The sequence below is a fragment of the Felis catus genome, chromosome F2 (genome assembly GCF_018350175.1).
Source record: "Felis catus isolate Fca126 chromosome F2, F.catus_Fca126_mat1.0, whole genome shotgun sequence".
In the NCBI taxonomy this organism is placed as follows: domain Eukaryota; kingdom Metazoa; phylum Chordata; class Mammalia; order Carnivora; family Felidae; genus Felis; species Felis catus.
The window spans coordinates 26,173,290-26,193,686 of NC_058385.1; the positions used below are offsets into that span (position 1 = coordinate 26,173,290).

Sequence of the window (20,397 nt, forward strand, 5' to 3'; positions counted from 1 at the left end):
TTATCCTTATATTTTGGGGTCATTATTTGATTAATATCTTTCTTCCCCACTAATCAGAGCTCCATGAGAGCAGAAACTCTCACAAGACAGAGAAGACAGCTTCTTTCATTGTAGGTTTTCAATGAACATTTGTGGAATGACTTGATGGATGGAGGGATGGAGGAAAAGATGAATGAATGAGTAGAGGAATTATCAAGATGAATTAAAAGTAGGAGAACTGATTTAATTCTGAAAGTAGGATCAAGATAGGTTTCTTGAAGTGATGGCTTTTGAGCTGAACCTAATAGACTCAGAAGTAGGGGAAAGTTCTAAGCTAAAGGAAGAAAAGTTTTAAAAAGTAAAATTATAAAAGTTTTTAGATGTTGGCATCATAAGTTAGCCAGTATGGCCAGAGCAGGAATCCGTGACGGATTAAGTAAAAAGCATATGATGACATCGTAAAAATAGTTTTGATTGGCAGTGAGAAACCAATGAAGAGTTAGAAGAGAGACCTGTCATTATCTGACCTGTTGAAAGATAACTTGAACGGACTAGAGAGTCAAGAGATCACCAAGAGAAAACTAGTTGAAAGGCTACTCGGGAAAGAAAATGAATGTCTCAGCTATGGCAGTGAAAGTAAAGTTGGAAAGAATTAAAGAGACAAATGCATTTCAGAGACCAGTGCAATAGTGCTGAGTGACCATTTGAATAAGGGTAGAGGAAAGTGATGAGGTTGAAGATGAGTTTGATTTCTCTGACCTGTGTGGCTAGGTAGATTGGATACATATACAGGACCATAGAGGGAGGATCAGGATTAGAAAGAATAATCCTGGTGAAATAAACTCAGATTGGAAAAAAAAGAAAAGAAAAGAAAATTGGATATGTCAGTATAACATTCTTAGAGATGATTGGCAGGTAGTAATTGTGGTCCTGTCCTCAGATCCTGGCAAAGGAGTCCTTGCCCTAGGACCCACAATTTGGAGGTCTCTACTCTTCTCCTGGCTTGGCTTGGATATGCTTCCCCTTGGCTGAGGACTCCACAGGTCTAAGGGGTATGTTCCCTGGAATCCACTGGCAATTAATAGATCAAGTCTGGGTTGGGATCCTTTCATACCATAATTAAATGGCCCAAAGTCCACTTCTGGGATTGATGTAGCCCTCTTCATTGGGTACATCCTCTGATATACTTCCCTTAGGTCCAAAAGATGGTTCAAAGTTTGCAAGGATATGGATGCAGCCTGCACGTGAGGCATGGGGGTCCTTATGCCTATACATGAGGCCCTATGTGGTACTGAATAGAGCCAGAAGGTAAAAAGGAAAAGGAGAGGTGAGACGTCTAGAATGGTTGCCTCGTTCTGTTATGTTCTAGAGATAAGTTCCCAGAAACACAAGAGGTTTAAATTTGAAGCTGGACTTCCAAGTTTTCATGGAGGAATACTTGTCAGAATAGAAGAATCAATAATACATATATTTTATCAGTTTTTTAGATGGATTTATAATTTTCAAACATTTAGACAGATGATATGCCAGCTTCATTAGTACCCTTGAACCAAGCCCTGCAAAGGTGGAGAGAAGGCTTGCTTAAAGATTTGATATGGGGCATCTGTTAAGACATCAGGACTGGAGATAGAGACTGGAGAGTAATCAGGACAAAGGTATTTACTGACCCCAAATATAAGGAAGAAGTGTCCTCTGGACCCAGCATAGACTAAGAAGTCATTATGGAGGACTGGATGTAGGACAGACAGAAAGAAAGGAGTCAGTGAAGGACTTAGATGGAGCAGTCATAAGTGTAGAATGCTGCTCAGATGAGCAATCAGAAAAGTACAACACTGTCATGAAAGCCAAGGGAGAGTTTCAGATATAGAAGGATTATTAATAGCATCTTTTTATAGAGAGGTCAAGCTGGATGAGAACAGAGAAGTGACCAATAGATTCTAAATGACCTTTTAAATAATTGTTGCAATGATATTTTATGGGCAGTCATAAGATCTTAAGGGATTAAGAAGGAAATGAGATAGAGGAAAGATTATTTTCATGAAATATTTAGTAGTTAAGGGAATAAAATAAATGAATGGGAAAGTTTTTCTTAGAATAGGAGACAATCAGACTTGTAGCCAATGGTGTAGAAAACATGGAAGATGCAGAAGAAGCTAGATAATTGATGAAACAAATATCTAGACACTTGGGACGTACCATTGTCCACAAAGTGAGGTAAAGTGAGTGCAGAGTTAGCCTAGAAAGTAGGGACTACCATTATAAGTAAGTTCGGAGAGAAGTAAGTGATAGAAATCAAGAGAATTTGTACTTGGTGATCTTCATTTTTTTTTCCTGTGATGTATAGAACAGGTTGTTAACAGGGATATATGGATGGCTTAAGAAAAGCTGGGGCGCCTGGGTGGCGCAGTCGGTTAAGCGTCCGACTTCAGCCAGGTCACGATCTCGCAGTCCGTGAGTTCGAGCCCCGCGTCAGGCTCTGGGCTGATGGCTCGGAGCCTGGAGCCTGTTTCCGATTCTGTGTCTCCCTCTCTCTCTGCCCCTCCCCTGTTCATGCTCTGTCTCTCTCTGTCCCAAAAATAAATAAAAACGTTGAAAAAAAAAAAAAAAAGCAGAAAAATTCTGAAATCATCAATGTAAAGAGAGTAGTAAATTAACTAATTAAATGAAACAGTGAGCAGTATTGGTCTAGCAACGGCTTGACAGACTCATTCAAAAGTCAGGGAATTCAAAAGAGAAAGTAGAGTTTAGGGTTTGCCCATGTTTATTTATTCAACCACCTAATACTTATTGTTTTGCCTAATTAATGACTTAGAAAAGCACAGAACCTTTATTTGGGTGAACTAATTACACAGTGGCAATAGTACAAAGTAGTCAAGAAAATTTTGAATACTTGTGAATAAACAGTTGAAACTTTTCATGAGGATCGGGCTGAATAGGAAGGAGACTGAAACCAGATTGTAAACAGATTAGGGACAACTGTAATGTCTCTGTAAAATCTGCATTGACCAACACAATATCTAGCAGAGAATAGTAGTTTTAAATAACTATTTGATCAATAAATTAGTGAATTAAGTTGCTCTGATAAAAATTAATGAGTCTAATATAAATGACGATTAGTGTAGAGAGAAGTTGGACCTGGAAGACTGGATGGAATGACAGAGAAGATTTGGTAGTCATGCAGGACTGGCAGTGGAAAGCTCAATAGTAAATACCAGAGAGAAAGAATTTAGAATTTAATATTTAAAACTGAAAAACTCTAAAAATTATAGGTACTAACGGGGTGCTTGGGTGCCTCTGTCGGGTAAGCGTCCACCTTTGGCTCAGGTCATGATCTCGCAATTCGGTTGGTGAGTTCGAGCTCCACATTGGGCTCTGTTCTGACAGTTCGGAGCCTGGAGCCTGCTTCGGATTCTGTGTCTCCCTCTCTCTCTGCCCCTCCCCTATTCATGTTCTGTCACTCTCTCTCAAAAATAAACATTAAAAAAAGGTTTTTTTTTAATTATAGGTACTAAGGTGTGGCTGAGTTAAAATTGAATGAGAGTTGGGGTGCCTGGGTGACTCAGTCTGTTAAGCATTCAACTCTTGATTTCGGCTCAGGTCACCATCTCATGGTTCATGGGATGGACCCCACATCAGGCTCTGTGCTGAAATGAGGAGCCTTATTGGGATTCTCTCTCCCACTCTCTCTGCCCCTCTACTCCCCCACACCCCTCTCAATACACATTTTTTAAAAATTGGATGGGGGTAAAATATGTTGGATTTAGCCCAGGAACAATAATATCTGTTTATTGGGCAGGTGGTCTACTGGACTGACGAAAGGTGGGTCTAGAGGAAATCTGGCACAGGTTTCAAGAACTCCAAACATAAAGGGAACACCCTGAAGTTAAGTAAAATCATCATGGTAAGAATAGAAATAGAATCATATAAAAAATAAGGAAGAAAAATTAAATCATGCTGGGCAAAGACGATTTGGCAACAGGATGGAGGTGGATTTTGACTGTTATCTTCTTGTTCTGAAATATAAATTTGGGGCAATGAACCATCTTAATTTGAGAGTTACTGGAAAAGCTTGACCATCTGAAGGAATCTAGCCTTTCTTTATAGTAGAGGAGCTATAGTAGACAGAACATCCTAACCCCCAGAACCTGTGAATATATCACTTACGAGGCAAAATGAACTTTGCAGATGTGATTAAGTTTAAGGATCATTAAATAGGGAAATTATCTTGGATTATCTCCATGGACCTGATCTAACCATATGAAGCCTTGAAAGTTGAAACATTTTCCAGTCATGGTCCAAGGTGATGGCATGGAGAGGACCTGCTCCCCCCTCCCCCTCCACTGCTGGTTATGGGAAGTAAGGGGCCACATGTAAAGACTATAGAGAAAGGTCTTCTTGAGAAGCTAAGATACCTCCTAGCTATAGCCAGCAAGGAAGCAAAGATCTCAGTCCTGCAAATTGTACCACACTGAATTCTGTCCATATCCCCATGAGCAAGACACAAATTCTCCCTGGGGTCTTAAGACAGGAACACAGCATGCCAGCACTTTGTTGCCCCCATTAGACCCATGCTGGACTTCTAACTTATGGAATTGTGAGATGATAAATTCACATCATTTAAGCCACTAAGTTTGTGTTCATTTGTTACAGCAGCAATAAAAAACAAACACAGGGACTGTTGTAGGAATAAATTGAGACTTCAAGTAATTTGCTGATAGGGGATGGAACATTTTAGAAAAAAACTGAAAATATTTAGGAGGATATTGATAAAGATTTCTCAGATTTCCAAAAATGTGTGGACAATTTACTTTTTAAGTACCACACAGACTTTCACAAAGTTACTTGGGGGTAAAATATCTCAAATTATATGCCATTAAAATAGAAATTAAATAATATGTAAAGTGTGAAATGCTGGTGTGACAATTAGTTCTTAAAACCTTTTATAATCTATTAATACTATCAAAATTTTATTTATTATTTTATTATTGATGATACTGTCAAAAAGTCCACCACAAACCATTATTTTTTATGAACAAAAACTTTTTTTGAAAATAAAAGGGGGTTAATTTTTATGATTATAGAAGATTAACAAAATGAAAAATGATTGATTTCTTGGTTTCCAGTCTACTATTTAAATCTCGATATGGTCTAGAAAAACTTAGTTTTAGCTCAGAGTTTGGTCTGACTCATATGGCAGTCTTGAAAATTTCTCAAAAAGGAAGGAAAAAAAATGGTGTATTTGTACCATTCGTGATTTCATACCAAAGATAAGTTTCAATCCATCCGTCTCCATTCTAGTCCTATATGCCCCACTGGGCTGGGAAAATTGTTCCTGACAGAGGGAGGAAAACAAATGAGAACTTGCCTGCATTTTGCTGATGTGTAGGAGAGAGATTTCCCAGAATTTCCTTTTGGCGAAAGCAGATCTTTTGATTTACATAAAAGTGACTGTGTTTTTCCTTTCACTGGTACCCATTTGATTTACATTCTTCCTTATTGACTCACTTCTTCCTGGAGTGTTAAAAATCACTCCTCAAATTCTAGAATGACTGTGAGTCCTTTTTGGCTCTTCTTCATGACCACACTCTTTCTACATTCAGCTGTTTTACCCCTATGACTGGCCTGAAGAATGGGGCTCATTTGGGCCTGCTCCCTGTGCACTTATTCTCTTTGCATGTGGGGGAAGTAAAAACATATATATGGCACAAGACCCTGTATGATATTTGAGTGCTTAAAATATTTTTAAATAGTATTATTTTTGTTAAAGAGATGAAACATATTACAGTTTTAGCCTACTGCATAGTAGTAGTAAAGTGTCAGTGTTTAAGAATAGTAAAGTGTCATAGTAAAGTGTCAGTGTTTAAGAATAATGAACAAGGATGGTTTGAGGAAGACTTACAAACAAAATTAATTCATTTTTAAATTTAAACCGTACATTTAAACTGATAAAGGAAAGCAGAAAACAATAATCAAAGGCCCATAGGTTTGGGGATTAGATAAAACTACCTTAGATGTGAAGGCAAGTTCTGGAACATATTTGCTCTGTGACCTTGGACTTAATGTTTACCCTCTCTGAGGCTCAGGTTTATTTTCACCGTTGTCCCCATATGTAAATGAAGATGGTGACACCTACCCTACTAGGCAGTCGTTCTAAGGATTACAACCCAGTAATTCCTGAAACATTGAACAATTGTCTGCCATCTTGTGTGCCTGTTGAAAGAACTATATCTTATCACTTTGTTTTTCCCATGCTAAATACAGCAGCCATCTGGTAGACATGCAAAAGATATACATTGAATGACTGAACAAGGGCAGCAGTGTGAATAATCTAGAATAACAGATCATTGGAATGAATGTATTCCTAGTAGGAGAAACTTACATGTGGCTTTTCATAGAATGAGATTTACATGACTCATGGATCGCCAATATTTGCAATTAGACTGCATTCCATGGGAACACACAAGTTGAGCCGAAAGCCACCCAAGACTTTGCTGAGCAATTAAGGAGCAACTGGCCTGGGACTAACAACCCTTATAAAAATAAATAGAAGTCAATAACAATGCAGTTCCTTTATACTCATTCTTTTTTTTTTAAGCAGTAGAATCAATGGGTCTAGGCTGTCATCCATTTAATATTATACTGCCCTAGGAGCTTATCTTACACCATGGAATCTTCTTCTGGCATATTGAAATACAGTGAATATATTGGATAGGGCTCTTTGGAAATTTGGGGGTCTTGATTTCTGTCTCTCTCTCTCTCTCTCTGAAACTGCTGATCCCAGAGTCTGGAAAAAACTATAAGCTAGACTTGAGCAAACTCAATTGCAAGGGTGACTTCAATTTTTACTGTCTAGTTCCAATAGTTCTTAAAACAGGCTATTAACTTATTTGGAACCCTGTTGTGAGAACATCTTTGAGCTGAAACTTCAAGACTTTTTAACAAATAAAGATGGTAACTCAAAGAATGAGACAGCATTATCACTGATCAGGAAAAGATTTATCTTGAAAATAATATTATGGGTCATTACTAGTATTTTTAATGTGCTTTTTTTATAGCCACTATGGCTTGCTGTGGGTTGCATTCAACCCAAAATGACTCATAAATATTTTAAGGCCTTATGCTTTGAGGACAGTCAATCAAATTTAAATAAAGCACTTTTTTTAAAGTGGCATATTTAAAACTTCAGCTACAAGGTCTTCTTTCAGCCTTAGAATGGCATCATGCTCTCTTTAGTGAAGCTAATTGCACCAGGGAACAAATATGAATCACTCTTAGTTTTATTAATCTATTTATATTGCTGCTCTGTCTGAATCATCAAAATATGATGATGATCAGGCTTTTCAGAAGCCTGACGTTTTGCTCTTCTTTGTTTTATAATTCTTTAGTAAATTCATATTATATAGTACTTGGGAGTGCCTACTATGAGTGGGAAAAGTAATTAAAGACTTGTGATGGCAAACATTTCTGTGCCTGATAATATGAAACCAACGGATGTAAGCGATTTAACAAAGGATTGCATTTGTTATTTTGTAGTAATAAATATGATGAAAAAGAGAATCAGATTAACTTTAAAAGGAAAGCAGAACAAATTTGTTTATATCTAATTAAATTGATTCATTAGCTATGCTATTATAACTAGCCCACAAAGGAAAGCATTGTTAAATAATTAAATATAGAGTCACTCAATATTATAATATTGCATTGTTTTAATCAAGGTGTCAAGTCCAATAATGTAGATAGATGACAATGGGTTAAAGACCTAGGACACAGAAAACTGATAGGATTGAAGGGGCAGAGATGGTAGAAAAGCAGAGAAGTGAGTAATGAAGAGATGAGTCAGTGGGGAAAGTGGAGATGGGACCAAGTCCAAAAGTTTGGTAAGATACAGGGAAAGGGATGAGGGGAGGGCTGTAACTTAATAATAAAAGAAAATGTGACTTGGAAATTGACATACATTCATTCAAATCTCAGTTCAACTGACCGCTTACAGCAAGGCCTCAGGGTAATACCAGAACTTGTTTTCTTGTTTGCAAAATGGAATTAATAATGTTTAATAATTAATGCCTCTTATAATTATTTCATGTTTACCCACCATCAGGCATTATCTTTGGACCGATCTTTCTTCTCCAGGAATGTACATATTAGCAGAAGAGAGAATGTGTGCACAATTAGTAACAATAGAATGTGATGTAGGCAGTGTGTATTCACGCTCCTCTAAGATGGGAAGGAATGAACTCAGCTTGGATAGGTGAGGGGAAACTGCACAGAGGAGACCCTTAACACTTATAGGCTATTATTGATTATCCAAGGTCAGCACCTGTCTTAGTCTGTTTGGGTGGCCATAAGCATAGACTGGGTGGTTTAAACAACACAAATGCATTTTCTTACAGTTCTGGAAGCTGGAAGTTCTAGACCAGGGTGCCAGCTTGGTTAGGTTCTGGTGAGAGCTCTCTTCCTGGCTCAAAGACTGTTGCTTCCTTCTGTGCGCTCCCATGGTCTTTCCTTTATATGTGCGTGCTGAGACAGAGCTCCCATGTCTCTTCCTTTTTTGATAAGGCCACCAGTCTTACTGAATTACAGCCCCACCTTTATGACCTCACTTAACCTTGATAGCTTCCTAAAATCCCTATCTCCAAATACAGTCCCATTGGGTGTTAGGGCTTCAACATATGAATTGGAGGGTGGGGCGTGGGCCAGTTCAGTCCATAGCAGCACCTGGTTAGAGCTAGGTACCAAGGCTGAGAAGATGAAGGGACAATGGATAGAGCCCACAGAGGCTGAGCAAAAGGGATGTGAAGCTCAGACAAGTACTCTCTAGTGCAACAGGGATTCTTCACCAGAGCAAAAATTCTTCCCAATAAGGTGACGATTTTTCTCAGACTAGGAACTTTTGCACATTTCCATTTTTTTAGGGCAAAAGACTTCTTTGCTGCTGGAGGCAACACTCTGACTTGGAGACTACATGCTGCATATTTGGAAGCTGTAAGACAGAGGAGGCTCAGTTAACCTGAGCTGTCTTTGTATGAGGGATAGGGAAGTCTTCTATTGTGTTAAAGGCACTTAGATACGAGTATAGGTTATCTTATCCTGACTCATACATTGCCCTTTCCATATGTGAGGGAAGTTGTTTTCTGTTCTTCTTAATTCTATTTGATTTTAGTTTTCAAAAATATGGGTCCCAAGCTATTAAACTGATTTAATGACCCCCTAATGGGTCTTGATCTGTAGTTCGAAAAACACTCATTTGAAGAATGTTAGAGTTCAGACAAGGTAATGGGATGCTTGCATTAAAATGATTGAAATGCATGCTTAAAGACTTAGACTTTGGGGCTATGGTTCAGATTAATCACAATTGGGTGGTTCCATTGTCTTCCTAGGTAGCTAAAAGCCTACCCCAGACTTCTCATCGATTGGTAACAATGGAAACCAACTCTAGAGAATTGTCTTTTTCAAAATGAGGCAAATACTATTAAAACATCATAAATATTAATGAGATACTCCATAGAAAGGACAAAGAAAATGAGATACCAATTTTGAAATAATTGTGGGTTTTTTTTTTTTCTTTTTAATCTGTGATGGCTCAGACTGCCTTACCAGGTTCCATTTTCATGCATGGTCTTCTTCAGTCTAGGGTTCCCAGCTTCCACTTCTTATTTCCAGGTTCCTGGAGCCGTCTGGCTGTGACCCATCCCCAGGAGGTATTACCTGTCCAGCAGCTTTTCCTCCTTGAGGCTTGACTCCTTCAGGATAAACAGAAAGCCAGTTAGGTGCTGACCTTTTGATTAACCCAATACTAAAGTTCTCTGGAAGAAAGGTTCTTCACTCTTTAGATATCTGTCACTGTGTAGCAAAACCTTTTCTCCTGTGTTCATGGTCTTTCCACCATGAACCTGTTTCCTGAAAGTTTGAAACTGCTCTCAAAGAGAAGAATGTTGTCAATGTAACATCTTCACCTCCTTTTGGTTGTTTTTGATTCTTTGTTTATTTTTATTTTTATTATTTTTTAGTATGAAATTTATTGGCAAATTGGTTTCCATACCAATTGGTTGCTCATCCCAACAGGTGCCCTCCTTATTGCCCATCACCCATTTTCCCCTCCCTCCCACTCACCAGATTCTTTGTTTATTTTTAAGTACTATGTTGATCAAGCAAGAGGGTATTGGGCTTGAGACAGCAGATCTCCATCCATTTTGAAAAATGTAGGAAATCTAGATACCCTGGTATAGTCTAGGTTTGGATCTGACTCAACCCACCCTCCTATCTATGGGTTTCAGATTATTTTAAGCTCTAAGGAGATTTTTTTTTTTCTACCCTGTATCTACTTGAACTGTCAGGAAGGCTTGATGACAAGGAGCCAAGTCAGCTTTCTGCTGATAAGAACTTTTATTTAATTTTTTTTTCATTAAACTATCTCAGTATTTCAACATAACATATTAGGAGCAAATTTAAAACAGATTCTGGATTAACTTCTTCATAGGGTAAAATTCTCTTAAGCTATTAGTTTGGGGGGGAAATTATTAGTAAATATTTTTTCCAACATAGTTAAAAGTCTGTGGTCTGTTTGTTTGTTTTTTTTATGTTTATTTGAGAAAGAGAGTGCATGTGAGCATGCGCACAGGCATGGGCAGCAGAGGAGAGAGAGAGAGAGAGAGAGAGAGAGAGAGAGAGAGAGAATCCCAAGCAGGCTCCACACTGTCAGCACAGAGCCCAAAGCAAGGCTTGAACTCACAGCCACGAGATCATGACCTGAGCCAAAATCAAGAGTCGGACTCAACCAACTGAATCACCCAGGTATCCCCATGTGATCCTGCTCTTATGTGACGATTTCATATTCTGTGGACTTGCAGAGAAGGAAGAGAAATGTAAGAAAAATGTATGAAAGTATATAAAAATCACAAAGTGAAAGATAATAAGCAAAGGTACAAATAACTAGTACTCAAATACGACATTGCCATTTACAGCAGGGCAGAGTCAACTAAGAGTGGAAGTGATACATTTATAGCAGACATTTAAGGACAGAATAACAGTAGAAATCATGTTAAAATCTGAAGTATCATTCTGAGGGGACTTATTCTTGTCACAATAAATTAATCCCTACTATTAGTTCCTAATTTGATTATTAAGAGTGATTATTATTTAAGTCTGCTAACTGGCATACACTAGAACAAAGATAATCAGGCTCTTATAGCCCTGATGGCTGCTGGCATTTGGGAAGAATTAGGAAGCACTAGTCACAAAGGGAGCTGAATCATCTGAAGCCCACAACCATGGAAGTCGATGGTGTTTCCATTGTGGGGAGCAAATGGGGGATAGAATCAAAGACTCTTGAATGCAGTGCCAAATTAATTATTTTTCCTTTTACAAAAAAGAAAAAACCATCAGAGACTTGAGAAGTGTGGAAGCCTGATGAATTTGAAATTTGGATACAATCCTCATTGTAAAGGACGGGTTGGATGACTGGAGGCAAGGAAGTCAGAGAGAACAATCTAAACTCAGGCAAGGAGTAGAAATGGTAGTGGGTAGAAGACTTATAAGAAGGCAAAAGTAGAATTCCCCCCAGGCTAGGGAGCCAGTTGAATGTGAGAGTGAAGGAAGAGCAGAAATGGAGACAGATCCCGAGTTTCCTTTCCTGGTGACTGGATAGAAGGTGATACAGTGAAAAGAACATAGTAAAGAAGTGGGTTTGGGGATAATGATAGTTAAGCTTTGAGCCTGTCAGAGTTAAAGTCTCAAGTTAGACCCAATTTATGATGGTCTTTGAAAATCAGGTCAAAGAGTTCAACTTTGATGAAGTCATTAGACAAGAGCTATTGAAGAGCTAAATTATGGAATACTAAAGAGGATGTGAAAGTACAATTTATTGTCTATACATATGTAACTTTAATTTTTTTTAATGTTTATTCATTTTTGAGAGACAGAGCATGAGTGGGGGAAGGGCAGAGAGAGAGGGAGACACAGAATCTGAAGCAGGCTCCAGGCTCCGAGCTGTCGAACTCACGGATTGCAAGATCATGACCTGAGCTGAAGTCTGATGCCTAACCAACTGAGCCACCCAGGTGTCCCATACATATGTAACTTTAGAAGAAAACATAGATTAAGAAAAATTCATCTTAGAGAAGCTGGTGATGCAGGCATGGCGACGGCAATAGAAATATCTGGCAATAGAAAAATCTCCCACAGAGGGGAGATTTGATGTCATGTCATGTAAGGAACACAGATCCCCCCACTACACAACATCTGTGTCTGTATAAGAAGGTAATTTCTGCAGATAAACCAAGTTCTGCAAGTGGCCTGGCAGGTGAACCTGACAGAAGGTGCCTTTGTAAGTATTATAAAAGGCACCCCTTCTATGGGAGGCTACAGCCCCATGTTGGGGGTTCACCACTTAGCACTGGGAGTGTGGCCCGAATTTTGCCCCCAATTTACACCTTGACCCAGCTACCCTTTGCAGTGTGGGTGTGTGGGTGTTGGTGCCAGAGTGAGGGTAGATAAGCCTGGAGCCATCTGATTAGATAAAAGGAAGAGAGCCATGTTTTGTTTTCACTTTAAGGAGATACATGATTCTCTTGGGTTAGGAAGATTAGACTTATTTCTAATGATTTTACAGGGCAGAATTCTGACCAACAGGCACCTATTTCAAAATAGCACGTAAACTTCTTAAGTAAATAAAACTGATCAAAAGCATGACTGGTACTTTCCCGGGAGACAGTGAGTCCAATCATTGGAAGTAACAAAATAAGAGTCTGGGTATCCACCTGACAAAAATTTTATGGAGGAATTCTTGCAAAATTCTTTCAAGCCTGAGATTTGATAATTACTTGCCAAATGAGTGTCATGGCCAGTAAACCTATGATGGAATGGGGGAGGCAGAACTTGGTTTGGTTCTTGTAATAGGAATATTTCCTCAAATAAAAAGATTTGGGAAAAAATATAAAAGCCCCAGAGGATACTTAACTTTTAATATTTGCATAGCTGTGTAATATTTGCTCTACCGTTCACTACGACTCTGCTAAAGGTACCAGATTTGCTTTGGCCTAAAAGTCCTACCTGAATGGAGTGATTACTCTAGCACAAGTTGTGGTGGACGAAATTCTGATTTAACTTTAGCTAGATTGTTTGTCTGTATTCCCCAGATTTCTCTAATGTAAAGAATTGCATAGCCTGGTGTTTGTTGTCTGTGGTTCTGAATTCAGTTGCTTTGACTTGATATATTTTACATCTCCCACATCAATTTTATCTCAGAATGGAGGTGTTCAGTATGCTGAAAGAGGAGTTTGGCTGCCTCCATTTTGACCTCAAACTTTCTAGGTGGGTTCTTCTCTCCAGCTCCTCTCTCCATTCAAGCGGAAGACCCTGAGGGCAAAGCATACCCTGATGGGAACCAAAACTACCCTCTCCGTCAGAAGAACTGCCCTGAGCTAGCAAAACCCCACTGGTAATTGACTCCAAGACAATGATCCACTTAACCTTCACCATCTACCTGAGCCTACCCACTAACCTTTGCCCCACATTTTCCTTATGTAAATCCGGAAGTATTTTCAGCACTTTGGAGACAGTCTTTGAGACTCTAGTCTACTGTGTTCCCGGTGTTGGCCTCACTGAAAGAAATTTCTTTCTTGTTTCACCACTGCTCATTTCACTGCCTTTGGATTTTGTCAGCAGCAGGTGACCCAACCTGGTCTGTTTGGGAACCCCTGGAGCCAGCTGCTCTTGATCCCCTGCCCCAGCTACTCGGCCTGACTATAAATAAGTATTCGGATATAAAGTATCTATATTTAACTGAAGCAAGAAAGTTAACGATGATAAATATCACAGATCTTGTTTTAATTTAAATTAATGAATCCAACGAATCTAAGGAAAATAAACTTTGTTTGAAAAAGACTGTAAGTTGATAAAAGTCAAGTTTCTTTTCAAAGACTTTTGCAACGGAGAAAGTTGAAAAAAAAAAAAGCAGACAAAGGAAAACAGCTCACTAAGAGAGACAAGAGGAACTTAGCCAGCAGGTTAGTTACACAGCTAATGTGACTTCTGCCTTTTCAAAGGATAAATAGAAGGAGATAAAAATCCAGTTTCCTAGTTCAGGAGGTTGCCGCTCATCTCGGAACACGTTCTATCTTCCAACTAATTAACCCTCATTGGAGACTAGAAACAAGTTCTAACAGATGGGAGGGCCTAGGAGTTAATGTTTTCAGCAAAGTAAAATATTGGCTCTAGCAATTACATAAACAATACAGGTTGCCCTGCTATCTGGAAGCAGAGCATTCCCATGAAATCCCTCATAAGCCAAAATGGCATAAAATGAAGATGTAGTTACCGTTAATTTATATGGAAAAAAAAGTTTGAGCCTTCCCAGACCCCCAAAATAACCTCTCCGAGGCTTTTCCGAGACTTTAGGACAGATCTTGCTAACAAATGCACAACATAAATCAAGATAAAGCACAGATGCTCACAGACACACTTCAAAGCTATGGTGGCTCGATGCTGAGATGCAGCATGTAGCTCCCAGCCAGGTAAGGAGCTTGATGGTGTCACTCTTGTTTGGGGTGCATGATGCCTTCATACGGGTTTGCTTCAAACAAAATGCTGAATGCTATTTTTGCTTTCCACCTTTTTCTCATAATAGCAAAGATTATTTTGGGATTTATTGAGCTTAGCGAAAACAGGTACTAATGTAGGTCTTTCCCCAAAATGACTGGAACAGGCATCATGTGAACTTTAGAAAATCCAGGGATGCCTTATACCTACTTTTAATGATAGCTGTGTAATCAGAATTATAGGAAATAAAGGAAAATAAATACTCAAAAGATCAGTGGTACAGTAAACCCGTGAACTCGGTGAAACTCAAATACTTTATCATTAAAAAAAAATGAATTCTCATTTAATTTATGGGAAACCCATTCACCAATATTCAGTTATAGAACGCCTACCATGTGACAGGCAGTCAAGATGAAAACAGCAATAGCAGCAAGAGAAACCACCCAATGCCTTTTTTTTTTTTTAATCGGTCATTGTCATTAATTTGATGAAACAAGCTAACTGCTTAAAACAATATTTCAATCCAAGTAGTTTAAGTGATTAGAAATGTGCATCTTTATGGTGTACCAGGTATTACTGAATTTAGGATACTATCACTACTACTTAATTAAAAGTACCTTATTTCAACATGCAGAAGAAAAATGAAAATAATGTTAACTCTGACTTATGTGGCTGCCTTTCATAGTTTATTGCCATTTGGCAGGAGTACAGTCTAAAATCAGGTTCAGTATTATAAAGTATTATTGTATTAGCTATCTACTGCTGCGTAACAAATTACCACTTGAAGATTGGGCCTTGTGGGCCAGTTCCCAGAGATGCAAATGCCTGAGGTAACAAAACTGTGTCGACTCTTTAAGCATTCATTGCATCAGATCATTGCTACATTTTCGTTAACAACTAGAAAAAAGCCCCTCACTCCACTCTGGCCTCAGAGACACATTGCTTATGCCTATGTTTAATGAGGATCTTCCTAAGAATATTTCCTTGATCTGCTGACAGCCCTCCATCACAAGGTTGTATTTGTTAAAATATGTGTCAACTTGGCTGGTGCCATGGGGTGACCAGATACTTGGTGAAAGATTATCCTGGTGTTTCTGTGAGGGTGTTTGGATGAGATTAACATTTAAATTGGCAGACTGAGTAAAGCAGATTGTCCTCCAATCTGTGGTTGGGTCTCATCTGATCAGCTGAAGGCCTGAGTAGAACAAAAAGACCAGCCTCCTCCAAGCAAGAGAGAATTCACCAGTCTGCTGGCCTTCAGACTGGAACTGCAGCAATGGCTCTCCTGGGTCTCCAGCCTGATGGCCTACTCTGCGGATTTTGGATTTTCCAGCCTTTATAATCATGTAAGCCAATTAAAATTTCCCTCTCTCTCTCGTTTTCTCTCTCTCCACACACACACAAGCGTGCATGCATGTGCATACACAAACACACAGACACTGTAATTTATCATGAAAAAGGAGGCATATTTTAAAGCTTTTGATACATATAACCAATCTGTTCCCCCAAACAATTTACAGTCCTACAGTAATATAAGAAGATGCTCATTTCTGTATACTGCCAACAATACTTGGTATGCTTATTAAAAACAGCACCATCAGAAAATGACTTTGACAATTTGTAGGTTAAAATAAACTTCTGTGATGCTTTACCTTTTGACATGTATTCTTCTATTTATTTAAATAATTATTGAATACCATCACAGACTAGGCACAGTGTGGAGTCTGAGGAAACAGAATACTCCCTCCTTTCTGAATCATCTCCATTTCTTGGATGAAAAGAGATTCTTACATAGACTTTTCCTCTCAAGTATCCAAGTAGCTCAAGAATACATTGTACCTTCTCTATTTCTCAATTATAGTATGGTTACTCAAATAGGACATTCTAACCAGTGTCTGCTCTATTGTGGCCAATACTCTAAAGGGTAGTTCAAGCTTTTTTTCTTTCTGATACTTTCCTGATTTTTGTTGAGACTGAAGTAATGCAGAAGGTATGGACAAACCAGTTGCACAATGAGCCTCTGGGAGCAATTGAGAAATAAAATTGAATAGCAGTTTGATATTGTAGAAAGAGGTGGGTTTTGAGTCAGAAAGATCTTAGTTCCCATACTTGCACAGTAACCTGGGACAAATTACTTCATTGTTTCTTTTGTGAAGTGTGATTTATATAACACTCCTCTCACTGAATAAAAAATTCCAGAAGAGTACCAGCCACTGAGCAGAGCTAAAGATTTTTGGGTTCAGTCAAACCTCATTTGCTACTCAGTCTGTCTCCTGTCATGGATCTTGTCTCTTGTTTTCCACTTGTGTCTTCCCAGGCATCCTTAGCTTTCCTGTTGGACCCCATGGCTCTCCACTTGAGATGACCAATATGTGCTTTCTTTTCAAAATGATGCCTTATGTTATGAGCCTGCCTTCACCCTGCTCATGTACAAACCCTTGCTCTAACCAGATCTTGTTTTCCACAGTGGTTTTCAAGAAAACTGTGAGCTCCTTATGGGCAGAAACATGTCCTGTGTTTTCTCTCTCTTTCCATCCACAGTGCTTACCTAGCAGTGTCTGGTACTCTGTAGATCTTTAAAGATTATCTATTGAATGAGTATTCATCTGAATTTGGATTTAAGGATTTATGTGTTAACTCTCAAGAGTGTTTTGTTTTTTTTTTCATGCCAATGCCCTTTTGTTTCACCCGAAGATGTCTTGTGTTCCTACCAAGGCTTTTTACAGGTCCCCCATGGAATAAACTATTCACATCTCAAGGCTCTCCAGGCATTTTGTCTAATCACTCTCAGTATCTTCTTCTCCTTTGGTAGACTCTGATCTCTTACTTATCTTGGGATTCCTAGTGCTCAACATACTGAAGAAAGTGTTCAATAATCATTTTTTATGAATTGAAGGGAGGCAGAAGGCTATGGTTAATCATTCTCATTGCTTTAAATTTCAGTTTGTATAAAGGAGAAGCCAGTTTAAAATGCACTTGAACAGTAAGTAAAAAGATGAAATGTGCAATAATTGAGGAGTTCAGGGGATGAGAAAACAGAATAGGGTTTTTTTTTTTAATGCTTTATTATTTTTAAGAGAGAGAGAGAGAGACAGAGTTTGAGCAGGGAAGGGGTAGACTGAGGGAGACACAGAATCCGAAGCAGGTTCCGGGTCTGAGCTGTCAGCACAGAGCCCAACACGGGGCTCAAGTTCACGAACTGTGAGATCATGACCTGAGCTGAAGTCAGACACTTATCTGACTGAGCCACCCAGGTGTCCCAAGATAGAATAGGTTTTAACTGATGTCTCCAAAGTTTATGGCTGCATGTATAGTGGCCAATTTTGCCCTTTCTCTGGCTGCTTCTAGTCTCTGCTTGGTGCCAGCAGGAAACACACTAGAGGTGGCAGCACATTCCATGTAATTTAGTGTATTAGATATTAGAGATGATGCTCTTCCCTTATAACACACTACTCTCCATTGATGATGGGATTCCAGGGAGCATGGCAGACTCACGCAGATATTTATGCTTCTCAAAACACACTCAGAGGCCTCTGCGGAAAATGGCCCTGCTGAGAGAAGTCCACGGCCCTTCCTTATGTAACTCATTAAAAGAAGTATGTGGGTAACCAGAGATGCAATGCAAGGCAGAGAGGTGAATAAGGATCAGCTTCAGAATCTAATTGGTGGTCTTGAAAATCTGTCACTTCACCCTTGCTATACCTTATAGCTTTGTATTGTTAGTAAATTTAATTACCATGCTTTTGATTCAAACTCTCAATTTAAAGATTGAGGTGTTTTTAAAAAGACTGGACTTTAAGAAGATATTTAACCTTTTCTTTGCCAGCATTTCTGAGAATTTTTTTATTTTATACTATATGGCCTTAAACTATCATGGAATCTACAGGCATTTCTTCCCTCTCAACTCCCTATTTAATACTTGAATGCCCATTTCCCATATGTCAACTTTGAAACACTGAACCGAACTAAACTCAAGCGAGTCTTGGAGGTGATTTTCCCAAGGATATCTGTTAGGGGCTGTATTGTTAATAGAAAGGTGGACATACCCTCAGCCTTCCATCGCCCTTACTTTTGTTTCTCATTCACTGTGGGCTTGAAAGAATAAAAGTAAATATCTAGAAAGAAAAAAAGAAAGAATTTAGACTTGGGAAAAATTTTGTTCCTGTTAATATTTCTAGTTTGACTTTGGGAAAATAAGTTTTCAGACATTAAGTCATTTTGGGGTTTTGAGTCTTCTTCCAGTTATCCATCCATGTGTGGAATCAACACAGGCAAGAAAGGAAAGAATAGGGGCCTGATTACTTAATTTTTAAAAATAAAACTGATGAGACAGCAAATGATATTCAATCCTATTTAAAGAGGCTAAGCACAGACCTTAAAAAAAAAAAAATCTTTACATCCCTTGCATTGGGATTGTGTGATATGGTTCCACAATTCAGGGAGATTGGAAATTACAGAACATCTGCAACGAAATTGGTTTTCTGTGGAAAACTGATGAATCACTTACTGCCAATGACTAGAAGGAAAAGCACTTGTTTATGCCCTTATGTAATGAATTTTTATGAGGTGAAGTTTGCTGTTTATAAAAAAATACACTTTAAGCTGCTGTAGATGTAAAATAATAGAATTCAGAATTCAGAGCAATGCATTACTGCAAAGACAGTCACTAGCAGAATATTATCTGCTTACAAAACACCAAAACAGGGCTATTACTTCTATAATGGAATTAAAAAAAAAAATCTCATCTACCCAGTTGGATTCTAGAAGAAAAAGTATTTAAAGAGACATAGCTGAAATTGACAGCTCCAAAATTGCATGTATTTTCAATGAAAAGTTATTAATTCTCTTATTGTGCTCCTGAGTTCCAACTGTGTTTTCCCTCAAAGCAAGAATGCCACAGAACATTTTAAATTAAAAATGGCACTCCTAAGATACACGACAAAAGACAAACTGGGGGTGCTGTCCTCTCTACACTGTTAAAGAAGAGCCTGTAGAAATTTCCCCACAATAATTCCATTAGTTGCTCTGCTCAGTGTTTGTGAGGCGCTTCATGATCAAACCCCCAACTCTCTGGCCTTCTTTAAACACTTACTAAGCAACTGTATTGTGCTAGTCACTGTTTTTGGCTGCAGTGTCAAGAGAGAGAAAGAGAGAGAGAGAGAGAGAGAGAGGAAAAGAAAGGAGAGGTGGGAGCGGGGGCACGGGGGCACAGAGACACAGAGACAGAGAGAGAAAGAGGTAAGAGTCTGTCCTTACTGAGCTCATAGTCAATTTTGCTTTTGAGAGAGTTCTCTAGTTGACACTGAATATTCTAGTAGGTTTGAGAAAGGGCACTAAGAAATATCACATGCAATATTGGATAGGGGGTGCCTGCTCTCAAAGAATGTATTTTTGTTCTTTGTATTTGGTCTGGAGCAAAGCATTTTTAAAGCAACTGACCATACTGTGGTATTTTATAATTTTTGTTGACTAAAAAAGTGCTCTTAGAATTTGGTGTGGATTTAAAAGGATAGAGGCTGTCAGGACAGGAATACTATTTCCTGAATACTTAGTGAGATATGGTTGGTTATTAGGGAACCATCCTGGACACCTCTCGGGGCAGTAAACTCTCTGTTTCCACTAATTCAGAATTTTGACTATTTAGATAAAGTCTCAACTGACGTTCAAGTTTGCAGTGTCTTACTAGTAACCAACCCCCCAAAATACCTCAGAAATATCAGCATTTTTGTATCCATATCTGGGAGGAATATACAATCTTGGGTCAGATCCTGGGTCTTGACTCTTAGTTGAGGAAACATAGGCATCTTACAGGCTTAGGCGAATTGATAATATATTCATGTCAATTGTTTTGATCTGGTGTATGAGTTCTAGATATTTTAAAAT

At 38.6% G+C, this 20,397-nt stretch overlaps 1 protein-coding gene across 5 annotated transcripts in view; it reads right to left on the minus strand.

Moving 5' to 3' along the window:
- PEX2 (peroxisomal biogenesis factor 2) overlaps nucleotides 1-20,397 on the minus strand; it is a 119,175-nt gene that overhangs the window by 77,779 nt on the left and 20,999 nt on the right. For 3 of the 5 annotated variants that reach the window (XR_006592332.1, XR_006592331.1, XR_006592330.1), the window contains exon 3: nucleotides 9,574-9,719. The gene's annotated coding sequence lies outside the window, so the exon portion shown is untranslated. Of the gene's footprint in view, nucleotides 1-7,665; nucleotides 9,720-20,397 lie in introns of those variants that run through there. The other 2 variants (XR_006592329.1, XR_006592328.1) reach the window with 2 other exon arrangements.